Here is a 17103-nt window from a genome sequence, read left to right on the forward strand (position 1 = left end):
CGTTTCGAGAGCAAAGTTCTATAAGGACCAAACAACCAAGCTAGCTACCAACCAACGAACCAACCAGCCAGCCAGTCAGTCTGGTGCGACACTACTGGACTATTTTTAGTTCACGAGAATATTTCACCGAAAAATCCGTTTCAATGAAAAGTCGGTCTGGGACTAAACGCCCTGAAATTTTGCGCTGTTTTAGCCCCCCAATTCGGAAAAAAGGAAACCAGAACACATACGCACTCACACATACACGAGAGTATAAGCTACAAACAACACAGAACACAACAAAAAAAAATAAAACTCACAGAGATAAACGTAATAGTTGTATAGAGTGTGGAGCAGATTTGGAGTGGAGTGCCGTTGCCGCTGCCGCTGCCACTGCCACTGCCGATGCCGCGTTGTCATCCTAGAAGAGCGTACTGTGCTTCCAACAGTAGGTAACCAAGCACCGTTGGTTGTCAACAGCACCACAGTAGCTGGAGTAGCTGGAGCAGCAGTTGTTCTTGTTGCAGCATTGAAACGGAAAGGGGATGGGGTGTACACAGCACCCAGGAGTTATTTGAATCCATATCGCGCTTAACCGAATTTTCGAGGAGAATAAAAGCTGAAGAAGAGAATTTTTTTCTTACTATGAACTTTTTTTGTTCGTCCTTTTTTCCTTTTTTGTTCTCAACCGAACACCTTTTTTGCGAGTTGTGTGTATCCTGGATACAAAAAATTTCCCGAATCTAAATGGAACTTCGCTCTCATCCCTCACCCTGAATATTGAACTCACGGAAAAAGAAAATTTGAGATGAACGATGGTTGAGAAATAAAGGACACGAATATTATGCTCCAAAATACATGCTCAGCTAAAGAACACCAACTTTCCCCTTCCCTCTCCACCACACCCCATCCAACACTTCACTTCACTTCGTTTCATCCTTTTTCATATACGGCTCACACAATACCCAAGAGAATACAAATATTTGGATACTTCTGTATCTGTGTGTAGATTTTTTGGGGATGAGCTCGATGATCATTATCTCAGAGTAAACAGTTAGAGTGGATGTCCTGCTGAAACTGTTGAACTTTACTCTCTTATCATTTATAAGGGCTGGTGTTGGGGGTTGTGGGAGCAATGCGAGTTTGGGTGGTGGCTTTTGAATGGGAAACATTAGTGAAGTTACATTTACGGGTTTTTGTAAGGCGCGCGAGTGGAGAGCCCTCCTGACGCGGTTTAAGTATCTTCATCTTATATTTCTTCTCCGAAAGAACCAGTAATTTTGTCCCTTTGGTTGCTGCGTAGTGGGTGGATGCTGTCACTGTGTAAAGGAATTTAATCTAATATTGTACTCTGTACTTTCTGTTGAGAAAATCCTTTCTCTCTGAGTAATAGATTTACACTTTACAGTCACTGTCTCAGTGTAAAGGAATGCGCTTGCTCCTGCTCCTGCTTTGAATTTTTGGACGATTCAATATGGAACTCGACTTTTTTCCTGAAAACAATTTTAGAGGGGAAAACTAGGTAAAAAGAGAGAGAGAAAAAGAGTGAGCGACTGAGAGAGAGATTTTTGTAGTAAGAAGTTATTGAGGTGAATAAAGTTTGTATGTGTGTTTTTTTTTGTTTTCGTCCTTTTGTAATTTATTTCGCACATTCTTGACTGATATAATTTTAAAGGACCAACTAAAATTATTAGAGCTTTAAGTTTTAATTGCTATAAATTTAAACTGACAATAAAGAAATGAAGGCATATACATACATAGGTAAACGTGTGCATGAATTAAAATGTATACATTTTGAAACGAATTGTAAAATCAATTCAGTTTTTAACTTGTCTAAAAATTGAATTAGAAGAAGAAATATTCTGTGCGAATTCGAATGCAAACTTTATGATTTGGAATAAATAATTCCAAAAATAACTTTTTGGCATAAATATTTCACCCATAACTTGAGCAGTCTTGTTTTATGGTCTGTCTTGAATTCGGAGAACATTTTTGTAAGCTCGTTCTTTTGCATTAGCATAGAAGAGGTATACAACCATTTCGTCAATTGACGTCACAAAAACTTTAAATTATATGACTAGGAAACTTCTTAAGCCAAAACGTCATAATTGTTCATGTTATGAGGCTTTTTAAGATCTTTAAATACAATTATTGATTAACAATCTTAGAATCACTACTTTTGTATTTTAATAATTTTAACGCTTTGTTGTTGTGAATGGCAAACATTCAACTTATATTATGACACTCCAAATGACAGCTTAGTTTGACAGATGAGGTGTCAAATGCCAACAAACCAACTAAAAATCAAGAAATCATTGGCCCTTTATGTGCACATTTATTTGTAAAATAAGATAAGGTAGAAGCAATTGGTAGGATTTTGCAATTTACTACATTCAGATACTTATAATTTCACAAAAAAATATATTTAACTTCTTTTGAAACATCGAAATTCGAAAAATTTAGTTGCAAAATTATTTATATTGATTAAGTTAATATCTAACAGATTTATTTTTTGAAGTGTATTTTGTCTGGCAATTCCTTTCTCCTAATTTGTCTTTTTGACAGCTGTCTCTTGATGTGTGCAGCTTAGTTTGGTTTTCCATTTTATAATAACAATAATAACTACCATTTGTTAATAATTTAAATGTTTCACCAAAATTATGGTTCGACGCAACGAACTTTTCCAGAACTTTTCGTGAAAAGTTATGGAAAAATAGAAAACACTATTCTTTTACTTCAATTTTATTTCTATTCGTTAAAACTAAATTTCTACGCCACTGTCTTTACTCATAAAAGCTTCTTCTACAACCAATGAAAGCTTTTCACCTCGTAAAGAAGATTCTTAAACTGAGGTTTTTGAATTGAGAACTTTTCTCTTTTATTATTGCAAATTTATGGTTGTGTTTAAATTTCATATAAATATAATTTTCATTTAAAAATATTTTGTATAATGAATGAGTGAATTTAAATTTAATGCTCACTTCTCAGAAAATATGTTTCCATTTTCGTATTTCATACAAAGTTTTAAATCCCTAGAATATAATAGAATTCATATAAGTCTCCCATCAATTTTTTATTTTAAATTCCTTATAATTATATATTTTTTTAATTGTTTAACTTCATAAATTTAATTTATTTTAAAATTCAAAATACTTATTTTTTTCGAAGGTAAATAGAGAGTTATATTTATAAAAGAAGTTTTTCAAAAGAGCATAATAAATCGCGTTGCAAGTTGCAAAATTAATTGATTAAAAGTTTGTTGGAGTTAAGGTAGAAATAATTGTTAGTAGGTCATTCTATTGTATTCAAAATGCTACACGTTAAGATATTTAATGGTCTAAAATAATATAACACTAAATTTTGTATTTCAAGCTTATAGTTTGTTGAAATTCACTGTTTTCAAATTCTGTTAAAGGCTGAAAAAAAAATCGCTTTAATATTTAATATTTACCGCATTTTGAATCACAGAACTTTTCAAAACAAAACATTATATTTGAGATTTTTGAATTATTATCTACCTATACTACTTTACGAAGAAAATTCATAACAAAGCATGTATAAGAAAGTCCTTATACCATTCTATCTAGTTATTAGCTTTTTAATAAGTTCTATATTTAAATAAAGGAACAGAACTATGCAACTATATGCTTTTTAAGTACATTTTATTTGGTCTTTTGAAGCGTAGAATTTAAGGCAAACTACATTTTAATAAATCAGAATCAAATATAATTTTGATCATGTAAAAATTTTTAATACAATATATTCTTGTCCAAAATTAAATTTTGTTTGAAAAGCCATTGAGAGCAAGGAATTCGAAAGCTTTATGTGTCCGTGAGATATTTGGGTTCCAACAATATCTTATGCGAGATATGGGAACTTCACATATGGTAACTTTTGCGTTCGTAAAAACGACATTACGATGGTCGAGAAGTCGGAAAAGGTAATTCCCTTATTCTTTTCGTCTGTCTATCTGTCCCAGCCTCTATAGCCGTTTGGCTATATTGGGTCAATTAACATTTAATTTTGGTATTAAATTTTTTAGCGGATTCACGTTAGATTTTTTTATATTTTTAAGACTAAAAACAAAAGTAATCCCCATACAAACGAACCGATAAATTTTGTATCTATTTTTTCCGCAATTATTTTTTCCTCATCCAGCTTCTTTCAATAAACAACAATTATTTTTGTATTGCTGCAAGAGGATACCAACCATAGAACCGTTTCAACAATTTAATATACATTTATTTTTAAAAATATCTTTGTTTTTATTTTTAAATAAAAAAAAATATTAAACATTTTTCTGTTAATACTCAATATCTAAAAATGGTTGATCATTTTTTGTTTCGGAATTTTAATATGAAACCTTTAAAAAACTGCAAAAAATAAATGTTTTTCAACTAAAATTTAAAAAATATATGTAACAAAAATTATTTTAAAAAACCGCTCGAAAAAATTTTTAAATACAAATTAAAAATAAAAATAGTTTTTTGACACATCAAATAGCGTTTAAATGTTTGAAGATATGCAGGCATTAATTATATTAATTTTTTCTTTAAATAAACAAAAACTACTACACAATCTGGTCAAAACTGATGAAGGTTTTGACTTATAAATTCCTTTATTCTTTCTTATAATTTTTTTTATACTAACGTCCTTTTTTTAAGAAAACATATTTTTGTATTCAAAATAAAACCTTTGAAAGATCTTCCAAAAATTGGTCTTCGGATAAAATATCTCGGACACAAAAACTTTTAGTTAAATCAAACTTAAGTTATCATAAGCAAAATATTGTTGTTAATTTTTAATAAAAACCCAAAAGACAATTTTATTACAAAATACTAAAATGAACAAAGCAACTAAAAACTGATTAAAAATGATTTACGGCTCAAGTATATCAAGTATATTTATATTATTAGGCTGAAGAGTTTATTTGTTTGTTTGTTTTTACAAGGTAATGTCAGAAACTTCTTTTCTGATTTAAAAATTAGTGTTAGATGTTTTTAAAATCAGAATTTTTGTTTAACTTTTGAGAGCTTCCATCTTCGTGTACTGTTCAAATAATGTTTAACCGAATTGTTCTCCTTTGCTAAATCTAAAATGAATACGTAATTTGTTACAAGTTGATTGATTTGCAATTGGTGCATGTAGATTTTGGCGCCCCGTAGAAGCCATTTTGTTTTGGAGACATTTGTCAAAACTTTTGTTTTTTATTCAGTTGTGCCAAAATGTCAAACCATGAGGATAAGTTACACGATTGAACAGCACGTTCGAATGATAAAACTTTATTATTAAAATGAGTGGCTGTTAACGTAAACAAGCATTGCGTCCATTTTACGGCAGAAGTGGTGGACCTTCACAATAGCCAAATATAAGACGACTGGTAAAGTAAAAAAGAGGCTGGGATGCGACCCAAACTGATAACTTCCCATCCCGTCTGTCGATTTGTCTTGCTTAAAAATTTGTCTATACGTAGTCGTATCAATTCTTACCAAATTTGCGTACTATTTTTAGATTTTATTTTTTATAAAAAAACGGACTGTTGGATTTTTATATAAAAATTACTGAATATTTAAAACAAAATTTGCTGTGAAATAAAATAAGTTTGAAGCCAATATTTTTAATTTTTGAAAAGCTAAAAGTAAATTTTTACCAAGTTTTAGTATTTTTTGTTTTATTTTTTGTAAGAAAACTGTCAATTCGATTTTTTTAAAAATTTTACCAAATGTTGAAAACAATATTTCTAATAAGATAAATTAGTTTGAAGCCAATATTTAAAATCTTTGAAGAGATATTTGAGTCGAAAATCAATTTTTACCAACTTTTATACATTTTTTTTAGGTTTTTATTTTTTGTAAAAAAACTGTCAATTCGATACTTCTCAAAATGTGTCCTAATGTTGGAAATAATATTCCTTCTAAGAAAAAAATAATTACAAGCTATTATCTCAAAGTTTTTAAAAGATATTTGAGTCGAAAATCATTTTTTACCAACTTTTGTTAATTTTTTTCAGTTTTTATTTTTTTGTAAAAAAAACTGTCAATTCGATTTTTTTCAAACCTTAACTGAATGTTGAAAACAAGATTTTTTTAAAGAAAAAAGTAAATTGGAGCCAATATCTCAAAGTTTTGAAAAGATATTTGAGTCGAAAATCAATTTTTAACAACTTTTGTTACTTTTTTTTTAGGTTTTTTATTTTTTGTAAAAAAACTGTCAATTCGATTTTTCTCAACATTTTTCAGAATGTTGGAAACAATATTTTTTATAAGATCAAATAAGTTTGAAGCCTAAATTTCAATTTTTTGAAAAGATATTTGAATCGATATTGAATTTTTAACAACTTTGAGTAACGTTTTTTTTGATTTTTATTTTTTATAAACAAAACTGTCAATTAGATTTTTCTCAAAATTTTATTAGATTCCAAAAACATTATTCTTCGTTGCACAAAAATGTTTTAGAGATGAAATCATATTTCAGTCGTAAAATTTTGGAGGTGACAATTTTTTTTTTCAGTTTTATTGATTTCTAAAAAAAAATCCTTGTATTGATTTTTTTCAAAAAATATACCTGTTTGGTATCGCGTTACAATATATTTTATAAAATTTAATTCAAGTCTCTAGCGTTTTTGGTTCGTAAGATATTTAGTGTTAACCAAAATGTTCACCTTTTTTCAAACTGCTATGGTAAAAAAACCACTGACACAATTTTCTTAAAAGCCCTTTCTGTATCTTTCTGCCTCATTATCTGTATAACAAAATTTATTTGAAGTCGATATCTTTTCTGGTTCTTGAGCTATGGAGGACGAAAAAAACGTCACGAACGTACGGACGTACAAACGTACATACACACGCACGCACAGACATCTTTCTAAAAATCTTTTATTTCGACTCTAGGGACCTTGAAACGTCGAGAAATGTCAAAATGTTCAATTTGACAAATCGGACCCATTACAATAACTTCCTAAGGGAAGTTAACAATAAGCCAACACGACAACACCCGTTAGTTTAAGGAAAGCAAGACCGGCCGAGAATATCACCACAGTCCGTGAAATTGTACAGCAGAACCAACCTTTCACAAGAACTCGGCCTTTCGCAAACTTCAACGCGGCTAATTTTACGTCGGGACTTAGGCCTACACCAGTTCAAAATCCAACTGACCCAGGTGCTCAAATTACATGACCATAGACAAGTCTGTTTGTTATCGGACTGGTCTTCGATTTGTTTGGAAGAGGACCTCAATTTTGGCCGAAAAATCTTCTTAAGTGACGAGGCGCATTTTTGGATGAATGGCTGTGTAAACAAGCAAAATTGCCGTATATGGGATGACACCAACCCATACAAGGCTCACCAGGTGAAAATGCATACACAAAAAGTTACCGTTGGTCATTACTTTTTTGAGAACAACGTTACTAAATTGGTTACAGTCAACAGCGATAGCTGCATAACGATGATAACTAGTTTAGCCAAATTGAACCATATGGACCTAGACGATATGCTGTTCCAGCAGGACAGCGGCGGCGCCACTACGTGCCACACAGAAATCGCATCGATTAACATTTTGACTTTTTCCTGTGGGGTTTCTTGAAGTCTATTCAAATAAACCACAACTAACCGATGCCCTACAATTGAATATAACACAGGCCATCTCTCAAATTCAACAGGATCTATGTGGAAGAGGCTTGAAAATTGGACCACTAGATCAATCCCATCGTAAAAAGATAAGGCTGGCATTTGAATGCAGTTATATTCAACACTTAATGGCATACATGCGCCATTCAAATAAAAAATAATTGTGTTAATACCTTACTCATAGCTTGTTTTATTCCATTTCAACATCTACCCACCATTATTGAAAAACCATTTTTAAATTTAAAAATTAAAATTTGAGCTAGAAAGAATTTTTATTTAAAGTTAAATCTGGCAAGAAAAAGTTGCAATTAATTGCACAATATGATATTAAGGCAAAATTCGCATCAGGTACATTTTTTTCTTTTGAGATCTTTAAGGTTTTTAAATTGGCCCTTAGTGATTTTACACATAACAATGAACCATAAAATTACAACGCACATTTTCACTATTTTCTCCAATTTTCTCCAAAGACAATCATTAATAACACACTAGTTTGTATGCGTGCTTTTTTATTATTTTCACTTTTGTGTGGCAGTTTTTTTTATTTAAACCGTCATGGCTAAGGGTAGGTACATTATTAAGCTTTATTTAAAGTCTTTAACTTTAAAATAAAATGGTCTTCCTAAATGTAACATGTATAATTGTATGTACGTCATAATCGTATAAGGAAGTTTTTAATAGTCCTGCGTTCAGTTTTTCGTTTTCAAATCAACTTCAAAAGAATAAGCCGAGTAATCAAAATCTTAAATAACCATCCTTTTGTAGGTAAAGGTTCTTCCAACTTCTCGTAGTTATCTCCCTATACTCGTATGTTAACCCAATTCTTCTATTTTTTTTTTTGGCTCAAACTCAGCCAGAAGCGTCACCTCAATCCGGTGACTCCATAAATCCCTGTATGTGTGGGTATTTAATTTATGACTTTTTTCCGTGCACTTTGAAATCGATATGGCTGGCTGAATTCCACCATAACCATCATCACCATAGCCCTGCCACCATCATCTTCCATCTCCGCGCGCTTCGCATCCGTCTTCACAAAAGTTTAAACACATACAACGCAAGGATTTCAAATGAAATGGCCAACAGAAAAGGCAAGGCGGATGGCAGATTGTTCTGGGTCCTCTGCTATGTTGTTTGAAAAACGTGAAAAGGGATTTTAGCGTATATATATATACGTTATGCACAATATATATATACGGGTATGTTTTCGCTGTCGCAGCGGAGATGAAGAAGGCGGTTTAAGGCATTGCGCGAGCTATATAATAATGACAAAGGACCAATGTATGCGGTGTGGGAAGATGATTTGCACGCCTGAAACACAAAACTTTTATCCTGCTTCCTGTATAAAGTAAAGACACAGAAGCTACACCTAACCTTCCTACCTACATATATCTACATACATATACTATGTAGATATGCCAGTATCAGAATGAGAGAGAGGGCAAGAAATATGGGCGAGGAAGAGCGAGCTTAACGACGTGGAAACCCGACGAAAGTTGTTATCAATTCATGGTAACAAATAAATTTGAATATATCCTGCGGGATTTCAGCGGGTCTTTACTTTGGTGCTACTGCTACTGCTTATGTTGATGCTGATGCTGATGCTGAGGCTCTTGCTTCTGTTGTGGTGCTGATGCTGCTTTTGTCGTGGATCTGACTAACGGCGTTAATTTCATTATTATTTACTTATACCTTTACAAAAGCTTTTCTCTCTTATTATATATAGGTGCTGAAATCATCAAAGCAGGCTTTGTGGCTATGTTCTTAGTGTCAAACTGTTTTCGCATTACAAAGTCTGTAACTTAAGGATATACGAGTACATATTTTTTTGTTGGCAAAGTTTCATTTTTCTTAAGAGTTTTCTTGACACTTAACCTCAACGATTATGAATAAAAATTGTTTGAGTGTACTTTTTCATAGATCATTACCATAGATGAATTTATATCTTAACAAGCTCTTACAATTTTGTTGGTCTAGTTAAAGCTTATTAGTATTCCAACTCACTTGCATATATTGCCTCTAAAATCTTTCATAAAACTACTTTTGGCCTCGTTCGCTAGGCTTTTACCTATTATTATGTATTTTTGATTGTAGCATTATTTTTTTTAGAAGTTGGAAATTAATTAACAAAAATAATTTATTCCACCTTAATCGACCTCAATTTAATCTCTATAAATTGCTCCTAAATATATGCACGCAGCCATTTTGAGCTTTATTTTTCGATTTTGATCCTTATTGTTGCACAAGAAAAATAAATTACAAAAATATCTTTCGATGGATTGCAGATACTAAGGTATATTTCTGAAGTATAGCCTGTGTACCTGTACAGAGTGTATACTCATTTATAATACGAAAAATAAACTTTACCTACCTTAACACGTGCTGCACCAAAGAAAGACTTGTCTAAGTTTATATGGATCAAGGTATAAAAGTTTAGTGCGTGACTAAAAGTATTTAAACCTCCGGAAGCTTCTTCAATATATGTTAACCTCATGTGGCATTTTGTTCGACTCAAATATTCTAAGGACGTTTGCGATGGGTGGTTTGGGTGCTATATCTGTTTTACTTGCATACATTCTTATATACAATTGCTTGTATGTATTTTAAAGAAAAAAGTTATTCTCTCTTTATACGTATAAGTATTTGTTCACTTGATGGCGTCAGATTGAAGGACTAGAACAATGTCTACCACAAGAAAAAGATGAGATTTTGATGTTCACATTTAGAAAAAAATTCTAGACAAGCTTTAGCTGTCAGATTGAAAACTGCAGTAAATTCTTCGTATATAACACTTGGAATAAGTGGATGACATTTCATTGAGAAAAATATAGCTAGAAGTCTGAGATAAGTTTGAAAAATATTGGTAAAAAGGAAATTCCAAATACAAATCGAAACTCAGTAAGAACTTGTTTTGTCGTTAGACTAGTTTTGACTAAGTTCAATAATATGGCCGTAAGATTACAAAAGATTAGAATATAGCTCATGATAATTTACATAATCTGACCCCTTCAAATATCACTTTTTCAGTTTCAGTTTCAGTAAGGCATTTAAACCAATCATTTGATGTCAGCTCTTTGAATATTTACATGACTTAAACAAAAAAACAAATTGGTAAGCTGCATGCAAAACCTAACCCTTTTCATGTTTTACAAAATGTATATTATTGGACACCAAACTACATCTAAAAATATTATCTTAATTCTCAGAAATAAAGAGTTTTTGAAACAGTTCTTGGTGGACATATACTTTGTTTTACTTTCTGTCTGAAAATTTTGGCTAACCCAAATATCTGATGAACCAATAACGCTAGAGACTTAAATTAAATTTTATATAATATATTTTCTGAAAAAAAAGCAATAAACAATTTTTTTATAAATCAAAAAAATTGAAAAAAAAAATGTGTCACGAATACAAAATGATTTTATCTCCAAAACGATTTTGTGCAACTCAAAATTACGTTTTTAATGTCTGGTCAAGTTTTCAGAAAAATCGAATTGACAGTTTTATTATAAAAAATAAAAACCTAAGAAAACATTACTCAAAGTTGGTAAAAATTTAATTTCGACTCAAATATCTTTTCAAATTTTTAAAATTATGGCTTCCAATTAATTTTCAATTACAAGAAATAATGTTTTCAACATTCTAAAAAAAATTGAGAAAAATCTAATTGACATATTTTTACCAAAAATAAAAGCACAAACTAAAAAATTAATACAAATTGGTAAAAATTGATTTTCGGCTCAAATATCTTTTCGAAACTCTTTGAGATATTGGGTTTAAACTACTTTTATCTTTTGAAAAATATTGTTGTCAACATTCTGTAAAATTATGAGAAAAATCGATTTAACAGTTTCTCAAATTAATTTTTTTCAACCAATATGTAAAAATTTAAGAAATGCTACTTAAATACTCGTAGGTAAAAATTTGTTTTTGACTAAAAATCTATTTAACAAAACTTGATATGAAAAATATTGTTGGCAATTTTAAAATGTTTAAGAATAATTTTACTTACAACTTTTATAATCCAATGCGAGAACCTACAAACTTTTATGCAAGACAAATCGACAGATGGGAAGTTATTAGTGTGGGCCGCATCCTAGCCTCTTCTTTTAAATTGTTACTGTAAGAAACCACCAACTAATTTTTTTTGAGAGTCATTTCTGTATCTTTCTGCTTTATTAACTATATAAAACAAATTTATACGTACGGACGTACGAACGTACGTACACACGCATGCGCAGACATCTCTTTTTAAATCTTTTATTGGGACTCTAGGGACCTTGAAACGTCAAGAAATGTCAAAATTTTCAATTCTCAAATCGGACCCATTACAATAACTTCCTATGTTAGGTTAATAAAATGAAACACAAGGTCACAGGAACTTGCTCTGTATTCAAAGAGTGTGTTTAAAAATAGAACTTATAATTTAAGTTTTAAGAATTTACCCGCAATATAAGTTTGTCTTCTAAAATTTAAGAAACATTAGATTTCCAAAAAAAAAACTTAATTTTCCGTTTTTTTTTTTATTAATTACTTACAAACCCGGCGAACTTCGTTTCGCCAACAGATGGCTTCATTTTTTGTAACATTTCGTTTGGGGATTAAAAGATGAAGACAAATTTTGTTTTTGTTTTATATTTGAAAAGGAAAAATTTTATTTCATTTCACAACAGTAATGAATTCATTTGGATTACAAAAATGAAGTGTTATTTAGTTGAACTTTTCGAAGTAAAAAATGAAAGTGAATCCAAAATTAATAATGAATCGAAGCATTTCTTGAAATGCACTTTGGTAAACAAATTTTGTTTTTGGTCTGACGTTAACACAAACAAAGCAGATGGTTTCGCAACTCGTGAACACGCAACGAATAGCTGCCCATGTGAAAAACAATGATTTTCTAAAATTATCCCGCAAACACTAAGCGATTGGCTTTGCAACTTGTTAAATGTCATTCCGAACGCAAGTCAAACCGGAAATTAATATCGCTTGAGGTCAAACAGAAGATCAGTCGGATCTATTGGTATTCAAGGAATACATACATTTTCAAATGCGTACTTTCCATTAATAATGATTGCCTCAATCACACTCGGCATAAGTTTTTTCACCGGATGGATTCAAATTACGAAATATCATAATAACTGAACCAACTGTGAGTTGCAAATTATCCTGGTTATTTCAGAGAGTTCAAAAACTCCGTTGGATAATTTACTACACCATCGGAATTTGTTATGGAATCAACGGAAATGTATGTCACCAAATCGGCAGCGGTTTTTGATAGAATGGTGAAATTCAGTGCGTTATTATTTTCGGTGAGAATAGCTCGTTGACTTAACCAAGCATAATTCTGATAATATTCTTATAAGTGAACTCTTATATTAGTGATTAGCGATAATGTTTTGACGATATTCCACAAAAGTGATGCCTTCAGGCAAGCAATCAATTCATCTGCAGCCGTTCCACGGGAAATTACTGCAACATCTGCCTGAAATCGCCAGCCAACAATATCATCAAGCCGCCAAAGATGTTGTTACTTCGTCGAAGATCCTTCAGTGTGAAGTTTAGTTCTTCAAGTGATTTCTTATGTGTATTTGTGAACTCATCCCAAAAATGAGCTTGAATTGCATCAACAATTTTCCCATTGCACTGGATCGGGAAATATTGCATGTTGGAGTATCAATTGTGGTTAAATTGAATGGCAACTTAAGCGCAGAATGTGCAGTACAACCGCCATCTAGAAGAGTTGCCGCAATTCCAGATGATGCTAACGCCAAAGCTATGTCACATCTTGATCGAATAGTGGCCGAAATAAATGAACTGACAAATGTTTATTGAATTTTGCTCCAGGTCCGTCCAGGAAGAATGGGCCACCATTATTATTGTCACCCGCTTGGATTAATGATTCGTTTACTTCTTTTTTGCTGTTCATTCAGCAATGGCACATTATTTAGAACGAATTCCTGCATTTATCAACGTTGTATTGCAGCTCTCGATTTAATTCTTGATTCAATGCATCGTGCATCGATCAATTTGGCGCAATCATTCCTACTTCAATCATTAACTTGTTTGCAATTGTCAAGCATTGATCCTCAATCAGAATCATTCCTTCATTGTAGATTCATACGTTATTTGAAGTCGATATCCCTGACGTTTCTAGAGATATGGTTGACTAAATAAGGTTCGCAAAAATAAGCTTTAAAAAATTAAATTTTCAGAAATCGGAACTTTTACAAAAGCTTTCTATTGGAAGCTAAACGGAGTTCACCGCTTTTATGTTAAAATTTTTCCTGAATTTTGTCTTCTATAAACCTCACGGAGCTCCAGACCTTTCCAACGAATGCAAAACTGTGGAAATTAGTTCGTGCGTTCTGGAGGAAAATCCGACTTATTTTTATATAGTATATGTTTTAAGCATTTAGTTACTCAGAACATATGAATTTTATATTTGATTTTTGTACAAAAATGATAATTTCGAGATATTAAATTTTGAAAAAAAAAATATATAATAATATATATATAAATATAATAAGACAGTATAGGAGTTTGTACTTGAAAAAAATAAAACAACATAATGGCTCTATGTAGCCTATGTGAGGAACAAATTTTAAAAGAAAATTTAATACAAATCTGTGGGTTCCTTTTGAAAAAAAACGAATTTTCGGTACTACTATTATTTGAATTTTTATTTAATTTTTCAAGCTTGAACTCAATCAATCCAATTTTTTAATTGTATGGACGAAGACCCTCTCTTTCGATTTGTCTTCGCAATGTCATTCTTTGATTAAAATGGCGAGCTCGAAATTTTGTACTACTGCAATACTTACCATATAACTTCTTATTATCTATCGCAAGTAAAAATATATCACGAATTTTAATATAAAGTACTAAAATGGTGTTATGCGAGAGGCATCGCGTCATATGCAGATGACTTTATTCTGAGTAAAATTTGACAAAGGTAGATTTTTACTTATTTTAAAAGAACCTTATAACTTAAAAAAAAAATCCTAAGAATATCCAATAAATTCAATTGATCGAGCTACCGAAAGCAACATTTTTTTCCGTCCTGAATTAATTTGTTGTTTTTTGACACTTCTACTGAAATGCTTTAAATTTTTAAGGAATATTATCTTCAGATTGTTTTGGTACCGTTTTGTGATTTATTTTGCCAACAGCAAGTTAAAAAAAGTATCTTAAACAAAATTGAATTTATCGGAGTTAATTTTCGTTCAGCTATTTTTTACGACTTTAGACGTGGATTATCAAAGCATTGATTGTATAAATTGTACATTTGATGATACAATCAACGGTGAAGTTCGTGAAGGGCATCAAAACTATAGTTTTCGACCACAAGGGTATTTGAAGAACTAAACCAACAAAAGTAGTTAATGGCCAAAGCACTACCAACTATCGTTAAGCTTGAAGAACGAAGAACGGTCATCTCAAAATGGAGTAAAAAAAATTGTAGCTGAAAAATTTGAAGAAGTGCAAGAAATCAATACAGGACGTAAATCTCAGCTCATAAAACCCGATCAAAATTTATCACAGCAAAAAAAGTTATCCAGCAGAAGCGCAAATTCTAAAAACCCAATAAAATACCATTAAAATTTAAAGAAAATAATAATAATTGATTGTTAACATAATTTAATGATGAAAGAAATTTCGAGGTAATTTTCACCCTAGAGATTGTGTTGATGGAGGGCTTTTTTGTTGGCAACTTAATGAGTTTTTCCTCGAATATTTCTAAAAAATAAGTTGAAGGCGCTCTAAAAGGCGCATTTTTTTGTTTGAAGATCGTCTGAAACTTTCGTACCGTCAAGCTCTTCGCACTTGTTGTGCGTTTTTACTATTGTTACGTATTGTTCAACTGTGAACCTGTCCATGACAACGCATGCTAAGAATAACATTAAAACAATGCTGCCGACCAAGAAACAAAAAATCTCGGCTTTCTCTTGACACACCCAATACCTAGTTTTTGTAATGAATATTTTAATAATGCTAAGAAAATTATATTATATATATACATATTTTTTGATAAACCAATGACAAAAAATATTACTCGTTGTACACTTTGCCGTATACGTACTTTTCTAATGTTACTCGAATTTTCAGAAATCAATATCTATTCTTTGTGATCAACCACATATTGAAAATATTAGTTATTCTTCTATTTAATTTTCTTCTGTGTCGCTATTAAATATGTAAGACATTAGTTATCTTCAAAATCTTTTAAAATACGAATAAGTTATTGTGAAGTTAAAAAGTTGTTCAATGAAAATACAAATTAAACAAACGCTTTGGCTCATGAATTTTTTGAAAATCATCAATTAGGTAACAACGGTTCGAGCAGTAGTTCTACTGAAATTGCTGTAGAGCAATCAATGGAAATTATAAGATCTCAAGAATTTCAATTTAGCGAAGATACAATTACAGTATAGGATGTAAAACCTGTACTTGGTAGCCTTAAAAATTCGAAGAGTCCAGGACTCGATGGTTTGAAAAATATAATGTTAAAAAAACTGCCCAGAACAGGTATAAAATTTTTACAAGTCATTTTTTCTGCTTGCTTTAAAATAGGTTATTTTAAAAGGCAATGGAAAATAGCAAAAATAATTTCCATTCAAAAACCTGGAAAAAATCCTTCTATAAGTTCTAGCTATAGACCCATTAGTTTACTCAGTTCTCTGAGTAAAGGTCTTGAGAAACTCATAAAAAATAAAATAGTTTTGCATTTAAAGGAGCATAATATATCCTTCCAGCGGAACAATTTGGTTTAAGAAGTTGTCATAGCACAGTGCATCAAGTGCATTGAATAACTAATGACATAAAAAGTAATTTTGCAGTAGGGAAAAGCACTGGTCTGGTCTTATTAGATGTAGAGAAGGCTTTTGACACTGTGTGGCATATAGGCCTTCTCCACAAACCCTTAGTTCTGGATTTTCCAATTTTCATTATAAAAATGATAAATTCCTTTTTAGCTGAAAGATTTTTTAAAGTTTCAGTAAACGGTTCCTACTCTGATCTATATGAAATCCTTGCAGGTGTACCACAAGGATCAGTTCTTGGTCCTGTTTTGTATACCATATTTACTTATGATTTCCCGACGTTAACAAATTGTAAATCAGCTATTTTTGCAGACGATACGTGTTTGTATTCATCAGATTCAGTTGGTTTTAACATCGAAACCAACTTGCAATCTGCGCTGAATATTGTGCAAACGTACTTTTATGATTGGAAGATTAAAATAAATGCTGGGAAAACTCAAGCCGTCTTTTTCACTAGAAAAAGAAAAGCTTGTTTTTTACCCACCAATATGCTTCAAATTAATGGTATTCCAACAGAATGGAAATCGAGTACTAAATATTAAGGAGTACACCTAGACAAAACACTTACTTTTGGTGTTCATATACAATCAATCGTATGCAATCAATAAGGTGAACTTAGCTATAAAAATTCTATATCCGTTTATCAACAGGAAATCAAAACTTAGTGTTGAAAATAAGCTCAT

Source organism: Eupeodes corollae, chromosome 3 (assembly GCF_945859685.1).
Source record: "Eupeodes corollae chromosome 3, idEupCoro1.1, whole genome shotgun sequence".
Classification (NCBI taxonomy): Eukaryota; Metazoa; Arthropoda; class Insecta; order Diptera; family Syrphidae; genus Eupeodes; species Eupeodes corollae.